General features: G+C 46.7%; 1 long non-coding RNA gene across 1 annotated transcript in view; it reads left to right on the top strand.

Moving 5' to 3' along the window:
- The first annotated feature begins 362 nt into the window (after nucleotides 1–362).
- LOC137634603 (uncharacterized) overlaps nucleotides 363–10,898 on the top strand; it is a 43,059-nt gene continuing 32,523 nt past the window's right edge. Inside the window, exon 1 of the long non-coding RNA XR_011042539.1 lies at nucleotides 363–470. This is a non-coding gene — a long non-coding RNA (uncharacterized lncRNA). The remainder of the gene's footprint in view (nucleotides 471–10,898) is intronic.

Here is a 10,898-nt window from a genome sequence, read left to right as displayed (position 1 = left end):
TTAATAAAATAATCCACATTCCAAAATTCCTGCCAAATGTATTGTTCCGCATTTGGGAGAGGCAGAGGCATCAGTTGTCGCAGTGTTGCCAGCTATGGAGATTTATCCCTAGATTTAGGGATGTTTTGTGTCTGGTGGGGATATTCTGTACAAATTTTTATGAAGAATAAACAAAGATAAGTAAACCTTTATATTGCTGCAATTAGTTTGCTTACAATTATATGAGGTATAGTGAGTAATTTCTATATTATTAAAGCCTACAAGATCACAGGAAAGTATATTTGTGGAAATGGGAATTTTTGGGTTATTTTGGGGATTTTTATTATGTTTGGGGGATTTTTGGACTAATTCATTTGGCAACACCGAGGTGTCGTGAAAGACGGCAAGATTAGATTACTGCTCCTCAAAGGTTCGCATTGCTCCTCGTTTCCGATTTTTTCCGTAATTAAACGTCCATCATTTTCTCAAAGGTTCGTACCATTGGTGCAGATACCATATCAGGTATATTTAAAGTATTATTAGAGTTATTTTCAAACAAACATTCTATAGATATAAAGTTGACTTGTTAGTAGGCCTACTTGTTTTAAGTTAGGGGCCATAGGCCAAATTTTACTAATGTCATAAAAATGCGTTGGTCCAAGTGCATTATGAAATTGATGTTAGTTTTAATAGGCTGTTACTTTATGATATAATAATTTCTATCGAAATTTAAAATCGTTATATGAAATGGACGGTTGCTTGTGGTAAATATGTACTTTTTTCTAGCTAAATACATGAACCCTATATTTTGCCTAGTCCTTAATTTTTGTGTTTTGGACATTTCTGTTCGCGATTTTTGGGGGCAAACAGAGTGCTTGAGTTCTTAGAGCCCTATTTATTATAACTAGGGTCAAACCCAGTGGGAAAGTTTTTTTGGGGGGGGTTTGGAGAAATGGCCGAAACGAATAAATTGCAGCAATGAGTATACTCAGAAATGCTTAATGAACACGAAGTAACTTAGTGAAAAGAACCATAATTAAAAAATTTATGAATGAAGATTCACATTATAAAAAGAAAATAACAGCATAACACTGCCTAACCTCAAATTCACGGCCTAACCTAACCTAGGAGCATATCCTTACCTACCTGGGATGGGGGCGCTCTGAAAACTGCTGTATCCTTACTTGCCTACCCCCCCTTAGACTGCTGTGTCCTTACTTACTTATCCCCCCCTTAGACTGCTGTGTCCTTACCTACTTGTCTACGGTGGGGGGGGTTATCCCCATGCAATCCCCATGCAATCCCCATGCAACCCCCTTTTAAACTGCCATATACTTAACCCTAAGACACAGTCTCAACTCTCTTTGCTTCACTACTGGTATGTTTACACTAAATCATATTTCGTAAATTGTAAAACTAGCTTCGTATCATATTTCAGACCAAGATAAAAACTATTTCTAAGCAATTTCACTACCCTGTTCGGGCAATCGATACGTCCCCGTTTGCCACTATTAAGGTATCATAAGTAGGCATATTTACAGTAATTCTAACCTTATGTTTGGGAGGTCGAAGGTAGATGGGAGAAGCCCTGCGACTGCCTCTTTATTGTAGGGGTGACATACTTTTAATAAAAACTGCAATTTTTCCTAAAAAACTTTTAATCACGCACTGCCTAATGGGATATCAGTCAGGTAAAGTTGTACTTTATTACAGGGTCTGATTTCGAACAGAAGATATGTTTTCCTGTAGTAAATAACGTGATTTGACCGAATTTGACCTTCATTTCAACAGAAACAACCAGTCTGACTAACTTTAAATGTCCAGACTGGTTGCTGTTATTACGGATGAAATGAAGGTGAAAACCGGTTAGATCACGTTATTTTCTACAGGAAAACATGTTTTCGATTATATATAATGTTTTATATTTTGTTAAAATACTTGAATGTAATTTGTTCAGATTCGGTGTCACTTCACTCACGTATGTACTGCGAACGGTAAAATTAGTAACGTTACGGTGATACACAGCGTTGCCAACGTTACGGTGATATACAGCGTTGTCAACGTTACGGTGATATACAGCGTTGTCAACGTTACGGTGATATACAGCGTTGCCAACGTTACGGTGGAATTACTAACGTTAGCAATGATACGGTATTATTATCGTGTGTATTTTAAAGAATTTTTCCATATACTCTTTACACAAAATATAAAAAAGTACTAAAGGGTACAGAACCTAACCTAGAAGTTCCCAGGTCACAAACCCAATATAATGCCCTTTTTTATATCACTTCACTCACGGTACGGTAATGTTAGTACTGTTACGATAACATTATATATAATGGTTCTTGTTTCCCCATTAGCTGGCTTCGCTCGCATGAAAATAAAAAATCAAGCTCGTATGTACTGGCAAGCGGTAATGTGCTGCGCACGCTAACATTAGTAATGTTACGATGACATTACCAGCGTTAAATTTAATTGTTCTTGTTCCTCACTTACGATCACAGGGAAATAAAACATCACCCTCGTATGCATTGGCAATATGTAATGCTGAGCTTCGTACTCTGACAAAATATAATAAAACTAACGCATTTATTACGTGATTTAAGAAAATTATCAAGATTGGAATACACCAAAATACTTTCAAGTATGGATTACTGAAGTCGTCATAATTTTCTAATACTTAGATCGTAAAATACGCAAAAGACAACACGAACTATCAAAGACCTGACTTGGGTAAAGGTTTCCACTGAAAAGGGCTTGTTGGAAGGGGGGGTTAGGGAAATATTAACCCCCCTATGCAAACTTTACATACGTATGTGTTCGTGATTGGTTAATGGAAAAGCAACAGAGTCTAGAGAGTAAACATGAATGAACAGAATGGGAAACTTGTCCAGAGCAGGTATTTATGTGAAATCTGGGAGGGCCAAGGTAATAAGAAAATGTATAAAAGTATTATATGAAGATAAAATGGAATGTATGATAAATAATAATTGATGGGTATATAAAATGAGGTGATTTTATAAGGTATCGGATAATAAAACGAGTAATACTGGGGTCAAACGTAATATGTATACGAGGGTATTACATAACTATTCAAGTAATAGACTTGAACAGAGCTGGTAGAGAGACGAATACTTAAATTTCACGATTAGAGAGAAGAAATTCTATTGGTGGAGGAAAAGTCTCTGCGCAGGGAAGCGGGTTTTTTGCGCAGAAGGATGAAACCTGCTATGAACAACTGCACGAACAAGAGCATCTATAACGGGCAAGTAGAATGAGAAAAATTAAATGAAAAACACTGCTAATGTTAGCATGTTACGATATTTAATCTACATCAGACGTTGGTAGCACTGGTTACTGTAGTTTTTCATGAGACATAGCCTTTGCAATGGCGCCTAAAGTTTATCCAGCTATCCTGCTTTGTATTTTCCTCCGCTTATACATCCAAGAAGGCAATGTATAGAGAAAAAAAGGCTTGTTTTACGTTTATATATCGATTCCCCAGTATGTTTTCCTCGCCCAAAACCCCGAGTTCCCACTGGGGGTCCCGAATTATTGTAGGATATAGATGTATATATATACATACATACATACAGTATACCAAGGCACTTCCCCCAATTTTGGGGGTTAGCCGACATCAACAAAGAAACAAAAACAAAAAGGGGACCTCTACTCTCTACGTTCCTCCCAGCCTAACAAGGGACTCAACCGAGTTCAGCTGGCACTGCTATATATTTCTGAAACTATTCATTTGTGATGGGAACGAGTGTCATTTTCTAAGAGAGCGTAATTTTCTCTTTAAAGAAAAAGTAGTTTGATTTCCTAGGTTACATTGCTCTGTAATACACTACAATAATACCATCAGTCATGATGGAACTGAAGAGAAAATTGGGTGGGGAGGGGGGTTGTAAAAATACATAAGGGAACTTATGCATGTCCTTGCAAGCTCTTGAAAGGTTAAAAAATTCTGTTGATGAATAATTTATTCTAAAAACATAGTTTCCCAAAGCAATTGAAACCAACACATGCACGATAACCCACCATCAATCTTGTAGAATTAAACAATGACCATAGACTCGAGACTTTGATCAATACGTGTTATTATGCCCCAGCCCTCATTAATCATAAAGAGAAAAAGTATCAGAGTAGCCAGCACTTGTTCATTTCTTATAAGGCATTCCAGTTGTGCTAAATATCGTATATAAACCGAAAATTTTTATCTTTGTCTGAAATACGATATGAAGAGGGTTTTATCATTTGCAAAAAATGATGATTTAGTCCAGAGTGAAGCTGGGTCAGAAGCAAACATTTTATTGAGGCTTAGTCTTGGGTTAAGCTAAGGATAAGACGGTCTAAGATAGTTGCAGGGGACCATACCACTCCCCCCCCCTGGTACTTAAGGATACAGCTATTAGGTTAGGTGTGGAATCTTAGATTAGGTGATGTTTTTTGTGTTTTTTCCCTTTTGAAATGTGGGGCTCATCAAGTAGAGGAAGATCCTGTTTTGACAGCTATGGCTGTCACAGTTTGCTGGTTAACAGTCCCACGCCGACCTATCACCAATGGCTTGGTATCGGTAAGAAATACGCTTCCCTTGGAAGTCTCTCGTCTCCTTGAGAAGGTAGTAACCGAGCTAACCCCCGTTACTGTTTCCCTATTGTTTGCTTAACCAGTGCATAAGCCTAGTTTGTTCCGTAACTGAAATACAAACCACGCTTTTTACATGGGGTAATTACTTCGGCGTAGCTGAATGACGAGCCATAAAAGTTTTAACGAGGGTTTACTACCCCGCCGCTAGTTGGAGGGTGGTAGGGAAGGGGAGCTAGCTACCCCCCCCCTCACACAAAGGTGAAAGGCTCACTTTACTTTTGGTTCGGGAAGAGAACAGACCTGTCTGTGCTCTCCCTCGCTTTGACTGCCATAATTAATCTGTCTTTTTGCTTTTTCTCTTTCGCAGTGTGATTGAAGTTGGCCTCTATTGGTAATGCGTACTTGCCCTGGACTTTCCGCGCCAATGCGCCATCCCGGCCGCTCGCGATCCTGCTCCAGCGCTCATGCGCCCTCGCCTCGTTCTTCCGGACAGTCGCTCGGGCGCCCCCGTTATCTTGCGCCCTTCTGGGCCGCATCAGGTCGCTGCGCGTCCGCACGTTCGGCCGCCTCCCGTGCCGGCTCCTGCGCGCCACATGCCCTCGCCATCGCCTACGCGCTCTCGCGACCATGCGCCCGCTCCAGCTGCTGCGCGCCCACGCGCCCGCTCTATCACCAGCGCTCCATCGCTCCTGTTTCCTCGCCTGCCCGCCATCGTGGATGCGCGCGCGAGATGCCAGTATCGCGCCAGCCGTTCACGCGCGACCCTGACCAGGGCCCGACACACGAGCCCCAGCGCCAGCGCCGCCAGGCGGACAGATCTTCGTCTCGTTCCATCATAAGGTCCTCAGTGCAGAGGCTAGCAGGCTCAGACACTCTTCCGTCCTCGGTAAGAGCCTGTTTGAGCCTAAGGACGTGGAGCTCGCCGCCGAGAGGTGTAGGAAATCCAAACAGGATTCCCTCATCCACAGGGCCCTGACATCGAGGCCCTACAAACCTCCAGTGGTTCAGCTAAGGACACAAAGAAGACGACCACAGCGAAGCCCAAGGTGTCTAAGCACTGTCCTGCCAAGAGCAGAAGGAGCAAGAAGTCCTCCAGGGGAGGCAAAAACCCTAGAGGTTCCAGCCGAGGCTGGAAACGCTAGGGTTGGCAATCCCCCTGCATGTCCACCAGTGGGGGGATGCCTACAGAGTTGTGCGACAAGGTGGCAGCAACTTGGGGCGGATGCCTGGACGATCTCCGTGATCACTCTAGGTTATCGCGTCCCGTTCACAGCCTCTCTACCTCCCCTGACAGCGAATCCAGTGTTATTGAGCTCTTTTGCCATGGGATCAGCAAAAGGGCAAGCCCTCCGGGCAGAAGTCCAGACCATGTTGAAGAAGGACGCGCTCCAGGAGGTTGTAGACGGGTCCCCAGGCTTCTACAGTCGACTCTTTCTTGTGAGAAAGGCGTCTGGATGCTGGAGACCAGTCATTGACCTCGACCCTGAACGGGTTTGTCAAGCAGACTCCGTTCAGCATGGAGACGGCAGACACGGTCAGACTTGCGGTGAGACCACGAGACTTCATGTGTACACTGGACCTGAAGGACGCGTACTTCCAGATCCCAATCTATCCGTCTTCAAGGAAGTACCTAAGATTCTGCCTAGACAACAAGATCTACCAGTTCAAGGTGCTGTGTTTCGGTCTCTCCACAGCCCCTCAGGTGTTCACCAGAGTTTTCACCATCATCTCTTCGTGGGCCCACAGGATCGGCATCCGTCTCCTTCGTTATCTGGACGACTGGCTGATCCTAGTGGACTCGGAGGCAACCCTTCTTCGCCACCGAGACAAACTCCTCAAAGTTTGTCAGGATCTGGGGATCGTGGTAAATCTCGAGAAGTCTTCCCTGCAGCCCTCTCAGAAACTGGTATATCTAGGCATGGTCATAGACACCAATCTCCACAAAGTCTTCCCATCAGACGAAAGGATAGCAAGGCAGAGGAAGGTCGCGAGACCTTTCCTCAATCGAGAAGAACTTCCAGCCCAATAGTGGCTTCGTCTCCTCGGCCACCTCTCCTCCCTGACCCGTCTCGTTCCCAACAGTCGCCTCAGGATGAGATCCCTCCAGTGGCGACTCAAGTCCCGGTGGAGTCAAGGCCACGACTCCCCGGACACCTTGATCCTTATGGGACCTGCGGAACGGGCGGACCTCCAATGGTGGGTGGCAGACGAGAATCTACGAAAAGTAGTGGATCTTCTCGTCCCTTCCCCAGACTTGATGCGGTTCTCGGACGCATCAAACAAAGGGTGGGGGTCCATGTTCTGAGCCACAGGACCTCAGGCCTGTGGTCAGAATCAGAAAAGTACCTGCACATAAACCTGCTAGAAATGAAGGCCATGTTCCTGGCACTTCAGAAGTTCCACCAAGTCCTTGTGGGCCACTCTGTAGTGGTGATGAGCGACAACACCACAGTTGTGACTTATATCAACAAGCAGGGAGGTACCTTTTCGGAACAGCTATCCCATCTTGCAGTAGAGATCCTGAGATGGTCCGAAGTCCACTCGATTTCACTGGCGGCTCGCTTCATTCCGGGCAAAAGGAATGTGCTCGCCGACAGTCTGAGCAGTGCGACGCAGATAGTGAGTACCGAGTGGTCTTTGGATCCTCATATAGCCAACAAAGTCCTGACTTTGTGGGGTTCCCCGACAGTGGATCTGTTCGCTACGGCACTGAACACCAAGCTCCCGCTGTACTGCTCCCCAGTCCCGGACCGCAAGGCTCTCTGGCAGGATGCCTTCCAACAATGGTGGGACAACGTCGATGTGTACATCTTTCCCCTGTTCTGTCTGATGAGGAGGGTACTCAACAAGACCAGAACATCGGTCAATCTCTCAATGACCCTGATAGCTCCGCTATGGCATCATGCAGATTGGTTCCCGGACCTTCTGCAACTCCTCATGGAGATTCCGAGGGAGCTCCCTCCACGTCACGAGCTACTCAAACAACCACACTCCAACATTTACCACAAAGCTGTAGCTTCGCTTCGACTTCACGCCTGGAGACTATCCAGCATCTCCTCACAGAGAGAGGATTTTCGCAGCAAGTTGCGAACAGGATGTCTGGCCACCTGCGCAAGTCTTCCGCAGGGGTCTACGAGGCGAAGTGGCGAGTTTTCTGTGGTTGGTGTCCTGGAAGAGGTATTTCTCCCCTCGATGCCACTCTACCAGCAATAGCGGAGTTCCTCGTTTATCTGCAGGAGGAAATGCACCTTTCAATCTCGGCAGTGAAAGGCTATCGCTCAGCCTTAAGTCTTGCCTTCAGGCTTAAAGGAGTGGACATTTCCTCCTCGCTGGAACTGTCTCTTCTCATACGGAGTTACGAACTTACCTGCCCTCAGTCGGAAGTGAGACCTCCTCCATGGAACGTGGTTCGAGGTCTCAGGTCTCTGAAGAGACCTCCCTACGAACCATTACGCCAGGCTTCTGATTGCCACCTTACCTGGAAGACGGTTTTCCTGCTAGCTTTGGCCTCGGCCAAGCGAGTCAGTGAGCTTCATGGTCTCTCGTACGACGTCGCCCATTCAAGGGGATGGGGGGAGGTAACGTTCAGCTTCATCCCTGAGTTCGTTGCCAAGACTCAGAACCCGGGAGTGCTGGACCCGAGGTTCGACTCCTTCCGGGTCTCGAGTCTCCGTTCTGTAACAGATGACCCAGACCATCTCCTACTGTGCCCAGTAAGGAGTCTGAGGTTGTAACTTAAAAGAACAGCTGCAATTCGCCCCCAGGTGCGAGCTTTGTTCGTGAGCACCGGGGAGACGAAGAGGAGGGTCACCAAAAATACTATCTTGGCCTGGATTCGCAAGGTAATACATCTGGCCTTGAATCCTGACTCTCCTCCGTCACGTCGCCCTAGGGTGCATGATGTCAGGGGCGTGGCTACGTCCCTGGCCTTCAAGAAGAACTTTTCGGTGACGCAGGTCCTGCAATCTGGGGTGTGGAAGCGTCAAACCACCTTCACGGCCCACTACCTGCAAGACGTGACACACAGGAGGCTCGATACGTTTTCTATCGGCCCTGTGGTGGCTGCACAACAGCTGGTCTAACCCCAGGCTCCTTATTGGACAAGTAGCAGAAGGTTGAGGGTATTGTTACCCGGTTTTAGTCTGCGTGAATGAAATGATCTGCCTGGCCCTTATTCTTTTCTTCATCTTCCCCTCCCTTGGAGAAAGCAGCATTCTGGGTTCCTTGCACAGCTGACCTCGAACCTCTGCATGTAAGTCCTAGCCTAGATTTCCATCTGAAGAACTCCAGGTCAACTTCCTAGAACGAGTCACTTCTCACCTTCACACACAGCTTACGTAGGCCGCAGCAGTTTCACAACAGCCAGCGAGGAGCAGGGACCCCTTCCCCTTGAGTTCCTACAAACTCGGGTTCGGGGTCCCCGGGCAAGCCAAAGCCAGTATGGTAGGGTACTTACCACCCTTCCTAAGGGTTAAGTCACCCCATGTAAATGGCGTGGTTTGTATTTGTTACGGAACAAATGACATTCGTAGGTAATTTGTATTTTTCCTAACTAGACAAACCTTAGCTATTTACACATATGTGCCCGCTAGCCCTGTCCCCCAAGATAAGTCCTACCTCTAAGTAAAGTGAGCCTTTCACCAGTGTGTGTGAGGGGGGGAGGGGTGTTTGCTAGCAACCACTCCCTACCCCCCGCTAACTAGCGGCGGGGTAGTAAACCCTCGTTAAAACTTTTATGGCTCGTCATTCAGCTACGCCGAAGTAATTACCCCATGTAAATAGCTAAGGTTTGTATAGTTAGGAAAAATATGAATTATCTACGAATTTGTCATATTTCAGTTGCTACTGACATCGGCAGTAGGGAATGATCCAAGTACCCCCTCCATTCATAGGCAGGTAGAACATCTCTTTACATTTTTGATTATCTTTAGACTGAGGGATACTTAATGGAGGTTCTAATCTGAAAGATATCCAGATCTTCTAGCTCTTTTGATAGGTTCCGAGAGAGAGGCTACTGGGTTGCGGTCGTCTCTCTTGGCTGTGCTTCAGTGTCCCCTATCTGTTAAATTTCTGTTTGTTCCATAACTGACATACAAACCTCGCTATTTAATAGGGGTTACTGTATTACTTTGGGCGTAGCTGAAATGACGAGCCATTAGAATTTTAACGAGGGCTTACTACCCCACCGCTAGTTAGCGGGGGGTAGGGAGGGTAACTTGCTACCCCCCCCCCCCCCCTCACACACACCTGTGCTTGAGCTCACTTTGCTCTCGGCTCGGGTGGTAGTCGGACGTGTCCGCTCACACCCTCGCCTCTCTGACAGCCATTAATGCATTTTTGCTTTTTCTTCTACAGGTGTGTTTGTGAAGTTGGCCTCTGCTATCATACGCAAGTGTCCTGGATTATCTGACCGCCCTTGTTGTACGTTTATGTCGGCGGTCGAGACGGAGCCTCACACCCTTTGTCCTTATTGTAGGGGTCAGCGGTGTGATAGAACTAATAGGTGTGGTGAGTGTAGGGAGTGGTCTATCTCCCAGTGGGAGAGGTTTTCTTGGCGACGGAAGTAGTCGTCCAAGCAGGATATTTCTCCTTCGAAGGTTTCTTTGAAAGGAGAAATTCCCAAGGACTCTTCTTCCATTGCCCAAACCTCCACCGAAGCTCCTGCTCGATCGTTTTTTTCTGAGAGACCGTCGAGGGGTAGCGTAGGCTATAGTTCTGTTAACCGACCTCGGGGTTCGGGAGAGGGCGTTGCCTCCCATAGCGAGGCAGCTCCTCCTCCCATGGGGGAGGATTTAAATATTAATGTAAGCAATAATGATTTGTTTCAGCTTTGGTCTTCCTTGGGGCTCGAGGGTTCGCTCTACAAGGAAGCCTTGTTTGACATGATCCGGTTGGGTGCCGCTGTCAAACAATCGCCGTCTTTGGCAGAGGTTGATCCTCTGTCTATCGTCGACGTTGTGGTGGCAGAGGCTTCCGATGCGTTATCTCCGACCTCTGCAATTGATCAACCTGCTGTCGTTGAAGGCTTAGTTTCTCCCTCTGCTCAACCTTCGTGGAAGGAACTAAGTCCAACAGTCTCTCCTGCCATTGATTCTCCCCCACGGGGGAGTTCACTCACAGAGACTCCTCTTCGGAGGACTGCTGACAGTAAGATTGCTGACCCAACGTCTCCCAGAGGGCGCATTCGGCGTAAAGCTCGCCTTCCTTCACCTCACAAGGGTGTGAGGAGGCACCTCTTTGGTTCATCATCATCGCCGCAGTCCACCGCAGAGCAGCCTCGTCGTCAATCCCCGACTGTTCTGGCTCTACAACCCTGGACCTCTCTGCGG

The sequence above is a fragment of the Palaemon carinicauda genome, chromosome 45 (genome assembly GCF_036898095.1).
Source record: "Palaemon carinicauda isolate YSFRI2023 chromosome 45, ASM3689809v2, whole genome shotgun sequence".
NCBI lineage: Eukaryota > Metazoa > Arthropoda > Malacostraca > Decapoda > Palaemonidae > Palaemon > Palaemon carinicauda.
Note: the sequence above shows the minus strand (reverse complement) of the source record. Positions and strands in the feature narration are given on the sequence as shown.